At 42.5% G+C, this 8476-nt stretch overlaps 1 pseudogene; it reads right to left on the reverse strand.

The window, feature by feature from the left end:
* Positions 1–5225: 5225 nt before the first annotated feature.
* Positions 5226–5858, reverse strand: LOC138827870 (mitochondrial inner membrane protease subunit 1-like; annotated as a pseudogene).
* Positions 5859–8476: the final 2618 nt, after the last annotated feature.

Below are 8476 nucleotides of genomic sequence, written 5' to 3' on the forward strand. Positions count from 1 at the left end.
TAAAAAGTCAGTGATGAAATAGACGAAAGAAACAGTAAGCCAGGAGATTGGTCTGAACAAATCATTAAACCCATGGCTCCTGTGAAACAGAAGTAGAAAATATGAAAGAAAGATTAGGAGAAAATAAGACTAGAATGAAGTCTGCCAGTCCTGTCTGAAGGAAATTTTCCCAAGGATAGAAATGTTCTAGCTAGCCACCCATAACTAGTAGCTTCGGTGGAAGATATTGCTGAGTTAAATGCTATCTAGCCAGTGTGTCAGAGGGGGCTGATCAGAATGGGTCCCAAAAGATAATGACTGAGAATTTTCTAGAATGATTTACTAGTGCTAGCATTTATTCTAGAAACCCCTCTAGCCATTCATTTTCTGTGACTGTACCAAAATACTTGAAGCAGACAGGCACAGAAAAGACATTTTTATAGCTCACAGTTCTGGAGCTCTTGAGCATGCACCAGCATCAGCTTAGTTCCAGTGAGGCTCAAATAGCAGATGATGTATGCACGAATTTATGTGGAAGGAACAGATTACATCCTGAAACAGGGAACCATAATCCTTGCCAATGACACCCCCTCAAGTTGATTAAGGACCTTTCACAGTTCTTACCTGTTAAAGGCTCCTCCACTCTCAACACTCAAATCCATGAACCCTTAGGGGACACACTCAACTCATATCCAAAGAACAGTAGTGCCTTCAAATCTAAGTTATATAAATAAGAAATGCACAGCTTGACCCTAGCAGATGCAGACCAGAATTCCAAAGGACAATGAAGATTATTCCAAAGTAGGCAGTGAGAAAATCCAGATCACCAAACAAGGAATGGGTTTTGTCAAATGATCAATACTCTCAACAGCAAGGCCAGAGATGTCTGGACAAAGGAACGGTATCTTCAGTGTGTTCAAAGAAAACGTGTCTATTCACAACCCTTTATCCTGCCAGACTACCTTTGAACTACATTTAAGTGTATCACAGAAAGACTGTTAGTAAAGAAACTTCTGAAGGAGTCCTATAGTTTGAATGAAAATGTTTCCAAATGAAAGGTCTGAGATACAGATAGGAATGATGAAAAATGATCCAACTAAATCTAAAAACTGGTTAACATCAATCAAAAATGATATCGGAAAGTAGGTAGAAAAAGTTAAAATATTGCAAAAACAGGAATACCTATGATAAGAATAGCTTGATCAGAAAGAGATATGAATCGGGACTCTCTGTCTCTTTTTCTCTCTGTACTAGAGGTTTGAACTCAGGATCTCAAGCCTTCTAAGCCTTCTAAGCCTTCTAGTGCAACACTCCTGAACCACACCTCCAGCTCTGCTATTCATTGGTTATTTTTAGAATAAGGTCTTACTTTCTGCCTGGTAGTGCCCTGAGCTATGCTCTGCCTGCTTTAGGTTTCCATTTGTCACTGGAATCACAGGCACATGTCATCATGTCCAGTGTCCTTCCTTGGAGACAGCATTTCAAAAACTTTTGTGGTTGGACGGGGCTGGCACCATGATCCTCTTAATCTTAGCCTCCCATCTGGCTTGGGATGACAGGCGTGTCTCATTGTGTCAAGCTATGATTGCCAAGGAGGTCACATGAGCTTTGCTTTCCAGGCTGTCCTCAAATGATGATCCACCTGCTCTCAAATTTCCAAGTAGCTAGGGCTACAAGTATGACCATTGGCATCTGGGTAGTTCTTGTGTTTTTGAAAGTAAGAATAGGCATTTTAAAAAAACCCCGAAGGGGCTGGGGGTTTAGCCCAGCGGAAGGGCACCCGCCCGTCATGCACGCAAGGCCCTGGGTTCGGTCCTCAGCCCTGAAAAAAAAAAAGAAAAAAAAAAAAAACCCAAAGCTTTAACTTGGGCACAATCAGAGACTAAAAGTGGAATTGAAAAAGAAAAATAATGATGCAAGCAGAAGTATAGAAGATTTGAGTGGCAAAGATTATCAAGCCTGGTCATCTGGACTTGTGCAGAATATAACATTCAACTCTAGGAGAAAGTTCCACATTTCCACACATGGAGAATGAATGTGAACTGTCCAGTTTTAAAACATAAATGCAGAATTTCAATGGATTGGACTCACCTTTATTATAGTTTCAGTTCACAAATAAACTTAGAAATAGTATACTGAGCAAAATGCAGAATGCCAAGTCAAAGTGTCAGTGGTTCACATCTGTAATCTTAGCTACTAATGAGGCTGAGATCTGAGGACTGAGGTTGGAAGTCAGCCTGAACAGGAAAGCCCATGAGATTCTCCAACTAACTAGCACAAAGCTAGATGTGGACCTGTGGCTCAAGTGGAAAAAAGACAGCTTTGAGCACAAAGTCTAAAGATTAGTATCCAGACCTAAATTAAAACCCCAGTACCACTACACACACACACACACACACACACACACACACACACACACACACACACACACACACCCACACCCACACACAATAGAGAATGGCTATCATTCTTACAGAAACAATACACACATAGACACATACATACATACATACGTATATACACACATTTACTACATGCTTCCAAATAAATCCTAAAAGGGTACTGAAAGAAATCATGATGAAAAACTTAATTTGTACCAAACAGTATTTAACATGCTGTCAGCCAAAACTTGCGGATGCAGTTAATCCAGCCCTAGACAGCTAATGCTCATAATGGGAAAGCAGGAAGGACCATAATTATTGCACTAAGTATCAAACTTAAGAAGTGTGTGTGTGGCGGGGTGAGGGGGGGTTGGAACTTCCAGCTAAATCTCCTTAAAGTAGAACAAGAACAAATATCTATTAGTATCCCATGTTATAACCATGACCTTTATTCATTCATGCAGTCAGTATTTACTGAGCACCTAGGAATTCTAAGTTGAAGTCCTGAACCTAGGAGTTAATAGGCAGTAAACAAGAAAACAAATGAATGCATGCATGAATGACTAACATAATTTTTAAGTATTGATAAGCACATTGATCCTGAAAACAAAGTTACAGCAGAGCTAAGGGCTAGAAGGGGAGGGGAGGGGTGGAGCTCATGGTGGTTATTTTAGACTTTAGAATGTCTTCCAAGAGCAGGAACTCAAGTAGCCATTAGGAAATATAAAATCCCACATCCTGAATCAAAGCGTGATAATAGACTCCCCGCTATTGTCTTCCTGTGCCTGGCTACTTGTGGCTTGGTTAGGCCTATAGATTGAGGTTTGCCAATCTGGATGAAGCAATATGGGCCATTTTCTCTCCAGGACTTTGACTCTAGAAACTCATTTTGGACTCTTGCCTGATCCTGTTTCCCAACTTACCCTCAGATTGGTGTCCTCATGTTGCCCCTGGCTGTCCTAGCCTCTCATCAGCCCTTTTTGAAAGACTCTCGAATGCTCTGATGATGGTGCCTCAATCTACCTCTTGTCAGGCTTTATCTTGGTCCTCAGGAACCTACCAGGATGGACCAAACTCTGAGCAAAGAGTCATAGCAGTGTGATTCGACACCCAGGTCTGCTATGTCAGCCCCCTGGGTCTCCATACCTTCATCTGGAAATGTGTGGGTAGTATGTCATCTGTAGAATCTTCCAGCACTATGATCCCACAATTCTGGGAAATTAACTGGTGCTGAAAGATCCCTGAAAATGCTTGAGTGACATGGATTTCCCCCAAATGGCAACTTCCTTCTTTATAAGACTTCCCCAAAGAAGCCGAGTTTTCTCCACTTTTCTGGCCATGTGAGTGGTGAGAAGAGGAGAGATGAGACTGCCATTATAAGGACCTCAGTGGCCTCCATGAGAGCAGAGAAACCAATTGTGTTGGCAGTTGGGAGGATTAGCAAGCATTTTATATAGAAGGTAGTATTGAAGTGTGTGTGTGTGTGTGTGTGTGTGTGTGTGTGTGTGTGTGTGTGTCCCCCGAGGCTTGAACTCGGGTTCTGGGTGCTATCCTTGAACTTTTTCACTCAAGGCTAGCACTCTACCACTTGAGCCACAACTCCATTCTGCCTTTTTACTGGTTAATTAAAGACAAAGGTCTACTAGACATTCCTGCCCAAGTTGGCTTTGGATATGATCCTCAGACCTCAGTCTCTTGAGTAGCTAGGATTCCTGGGAGCTACAGGTGCCCAGCCTGAGTAGGGTTTTGAAGGGCATGTGCAACTTCAATAAAAGAAAGGCCTTTCCAGAATAAGGTATCTCTGTGCCTTATTATATAATCCCTATGTAGAAGCAGGTAGCAAGTAAGTCTCTAAATTGAGTGAGTCAGCTACTTGCAGAGTACAATCAAAACCACCTTTTATTTTGTGCCTGCTGTCAGCTATGTGTTTTCTATACTTTTAAAAGTTTAGTCTTCCAATTGATTCCATGCAATAGATTCTACTCTAATCTCCACTTTACAGATGAAGAAACCCAGGCTCGGAGGGGAGTTCTGCAGTAATACAGCTAGGATTCAAATGCCAATCTAACCAGAACTGTACTAGGTGCCAGGAGCAGAGGATTCAACAGAGCTAAGAGGGAGAGAGAAACAAAGATGCAAGCTGGGAATTTGGTAGGGGATGTTGGGCAGATGAGAAGAAGAAATGCTAGGTCTGTGCCTCTGATGAAGAAAGTTGTGAGTCAGTCGACTTCGGTGGTTTAGCGCCTCTTTGGAGGAAAAATGTTCATAATGAAAGTTCTGCTTGACAGATGATAATGGCTCTGGAGGGAATCATGAGGGAAGACAAGTGTGTACTCTGCATTATCCTAAATGCCATTACTGGAGAAAGCAGAATGGCAGGAGGCTTGTCACTGCTTCTTGGGGAGCCAGCCCATGGTGTATTCAGTGACAGGCTGGTTCTTGAAAGATCTCTCTCTCTCTCTCTCTCTCTCTCTCTCTCTCTCTCTCTCTCACACACACACACACACACACACACGCATGTGCGTGCACACACATAAGTTTGAGAGAGGTGGGAGACGTGTGCAGTCAGCCTGAGGGCCTCTGCAGGCAGGGCTCAGCTTGCCCCCAGGGGTAGCTCCTTGGTGTGAACTTGGACCCTGAGCACACAGCACAAGGATGGCACATCCAATGCTTTATTCTTTCTTGACAGATAATGCTATTTTCTTTTGTGGATTTGTTGGTTGTTGTTGATTTCCTCTTTCCCTCTGAATTGCAGATAGTTTATTAAAAAATAGTTTAAAAAAGTTATTTAAAACGATAGTTTTAGCTGCAGTATAAATTCACTTGAACAGGAGACAATAATCAAGTCAAAAGAATAAATATTTGCTAGTCATCAGAAAATCTGTGGCCCTTTGGGCTGGGATGTACAAATCTCAAATCACTCAGGGGCCAAATCTTAAAGAAGATTTGTCCTCTTCTTAGTCCATATGGAATAGGTTCACAGTACCTGGAACCTGTAGAATTCTGTAGATTGTCTCCTTCTAGCCAAATACAACCTGTTAGCATAGAACTGTGGTTTTTATTTATTTTTAAATAAGTTTTTTTTTTTACTGTGAAAATACTGTACAGAGGGGTTACAGTTACATGAGCAAGGTAATGAATACATTTCTTATCAAGCATTGTTGCCTCCTTCTTTGTTTTTCCCCTACCATCCAGAACTGTGGTTTTTAAAGAAATCTGATGGACTAGTGGTAAGGATTTTGTTGCCTTCTAGACCCATCTTTTTGGATCACTCTGGATTTTTGAAATCACAGTGCCACCTCTTTGGATACCATAAAAATGTAAACTAAGATTTTCCGTAAAGACAATATCTGAATTTTGAATTGTAAGCTCCAGTGATGGTCCAGAAGACATTAAAACACTACCAATGTATTCAAAAACACAATGAGCTATATAGCCGTACTGAATAGCATAGCCAACAAATCAAAAGGTTTTATTCCCCAGAACACCAGGAAGCATAGTTCTATATTGACTCTGCTACCATTGGCCATAGGTCTGTTCTAAAATACAAATTCAACTTTTAGAATAGTAATAGGCTTTCCAGAAAAACAATCTAAAGCATATCACAGAGCAAAAATAGATAATCTATAGTTTTAGGGTATCTGAGTCCCTTAGCAGTCCCCTCTGGGTTTATATAGATACACCTTTCTGTTGTTTGGATCGGTTGTGGGGATTGAACTGGCTACTGTCCCTGAGCTCTTTTGGCAAGGCTAGCACTCTACCACTTTGAGCCACAGCAACACAGTTGAGGTTAATTGGGAATATGAGTCTCACAGATTTTCCTGCCCAGGATGGCTTTGAACCACCATCCTCAGATCTCAGCCTCCTGAGTAGCTAGGAGTACAGGAGTGAGCCATTGGCACCAAGCTCTGTTGTTTATTAGAGATGGTATTAGACTACAGAAATCTGAGTTCTTTGGCCCAAGGCAAGGCCTGTTGAGTACACACTCAGGGCATAGGGTTGAACGTGAGCATATGAACCTGCTTCTTGGCCAGTGTTCCCCTAGTGTGTAGCCTGTGGTGGCCTTCCTTCCAGAAACTGAGGGTGTACCTCCAGGAAACTCTGGAAAGATAGTTTCCTGTGATCAAAAAAAAATAGTCCCGGATAGAGACCTACTTCGGTTTTAGTTCAAGGTCTACCACTTATTAACTGTGCAACCACAGCCAAATTACTTAACCATGCTCCCTCCCTGCCCTCATCTGTAAAATGCAGGTGGTTCCTATTTCCCAGGGCTGCTGTAAGGGTTAAATTATTCCACAGAAAACACTTATAACAGTGCCAGCTTCATAGGAAGCGTTGAGTGAATGTTTGTCATCACAACCATCGTCATCATCTATAATTATTACTCTCATTTCCTTTCATTGTAAATGGAAGCTACAATTAGTATGGACAAGTTACAACTTCTTTTCATGCCCCACAAAAAAATCACCCTAGATTTAAAATAGCTTCTTGATTTGAATATTCCTTAAATATAATATTTCCACTCTTGGAGCTCAGAGTCTACCACGGTAGCCCAAATAGTCTGACCATTTGATACAAACATTTGAGCAGGTGAATGAGTGATTCACATTTTCACAAAGAGCATTAAGTTCAGCATCACGTAATAAATATGCAGCCCTGTCCATATCTTACAGTGGTAAGCATCTAGGGGATTATCTGGATGAATTAAATCTACCAATAAATCCCTAAGCTTTATTTGGTCAGGAGCATCAGGTTTGTTAACTTTGTAGACATTAGAATATTTTTTTTTCTAACCTCAATCTCCAGACAGATGGCTCAGTGGATGACTTGAGAGAATCCTGCCCTATCTTGCTAGGATTTCTGCTGGGGTTGCTCTAACAAGCAACCTGGAGAGAACCTGGAAATCTTCTCACCTGGGTCAACAACCCAGTGAGCAATCAAGGCTTAAGCTTCCTCTGAACAAAACCCTGTTTCATCACCAGGTCACTTGGAAAGTACTTTCTTTCATTTATGGAAAATGCATCTCTGGGGCCCCAGTCTTACCAATGAGATGCTCTGTATATGACTCCCAGGGGTCCCCGAGAACAAATGCCATTTTCTTGGCTTAGATAGTGCCAACCACAGTGAACTGATGCACTACATTTTCACAAGCGGCTACGAGTAGGGTAGGGAAGGGTAGGCTGGTTAAAGTTTCCTCCATGCTCTGCTTCAGAGGTCCTGCAATAGCTCAGAGGCATTGATAGGAAGGGAAATAACTATGCACTCCTAGTTTCAAACATGTTCTAAGCGCTCCTTGTTTCTTTGGAGGCTACTTTTATTCTTGCAGTACAAAGTATATTTTCTTCAGAAACTTTCCAACGGCAGAGTCTAGTCAGTGGAGAGAAATCAAGTTGTAGGTAAACCTACAACCCACAAAAGTTTCCACTTCTGCTTCCTTTCTTCCTTCCTCTTCCCATCTCAGAAGAAGACTGATCTGGTCCCCACTGAACCTGGAACACCATGATATTCACCCCTCAAGAAGAACCAGGGATCTGGGGCTGGGAAGGTGGCTCAGTGGTAGAGCGCTTGCCTTGCATGCTCAAGGCCCTGGGTTCGATTTCTCAGCACCACATAAGCAAAAAGAAAAAAGCCAGAAGTGGCGCTGTGGCTCAAGTGGTAGAGCGCTAGCCTTGAGCTGAAGAGCTGAGGGACAGCGCCCAGGCCCAGAGTTCAGGCCCCATGACCGGACCCCCCCCCCCAAAAAAAAAGAAGAACCAGGGATCTGCTGATCTAAGGGTGCATGGGCTCTGGGGAGAAAGGCTCCAGGGCACACTCGAAAAGAGGTGTCCACTTGGAATCCCTGGGAAGGCTGAGAGAAAGAGGTCACTTGGTCTGAGTAGCTAAAAGAAGACATTGCTCCCCAGCTAGTTCCCAATTCTAGGATACTAACACCAAACCTTGAAGTAAAGACCTACTGCATTGGAGTTCAGGATTATGAAATCTGGGCCATGGTAACAAGGTAGAATTAGGAAAGGGGTGGTCCCTACTCTAAGTCCCACCTTGGATTGCTGTGAAGAGGGGAGAGCCAATCAGAAGATGGGATCTTCCATCTAAGATGTTGGTAAGACCCCTAACCC

The sequence above is a fragment of the Dipodomys merriami genome, unplaced genomic scaffold (assembly GCF_024711535.1).
Source record: "Dipodomys merriami isolate MVZ:Mamm:240054 unplaced genomic scaffold, mDipMer1.0.p SCAF_16, whole genome shotgun sequence".
In the NCBI taxonomy this organism is placed as follows: domain Eukaryota; kingdom Metazoa; phylum Chordata; class Mammalia; order Rodentia; family Heteromyidae; genus Dipodomys; species Dipodomys merriami.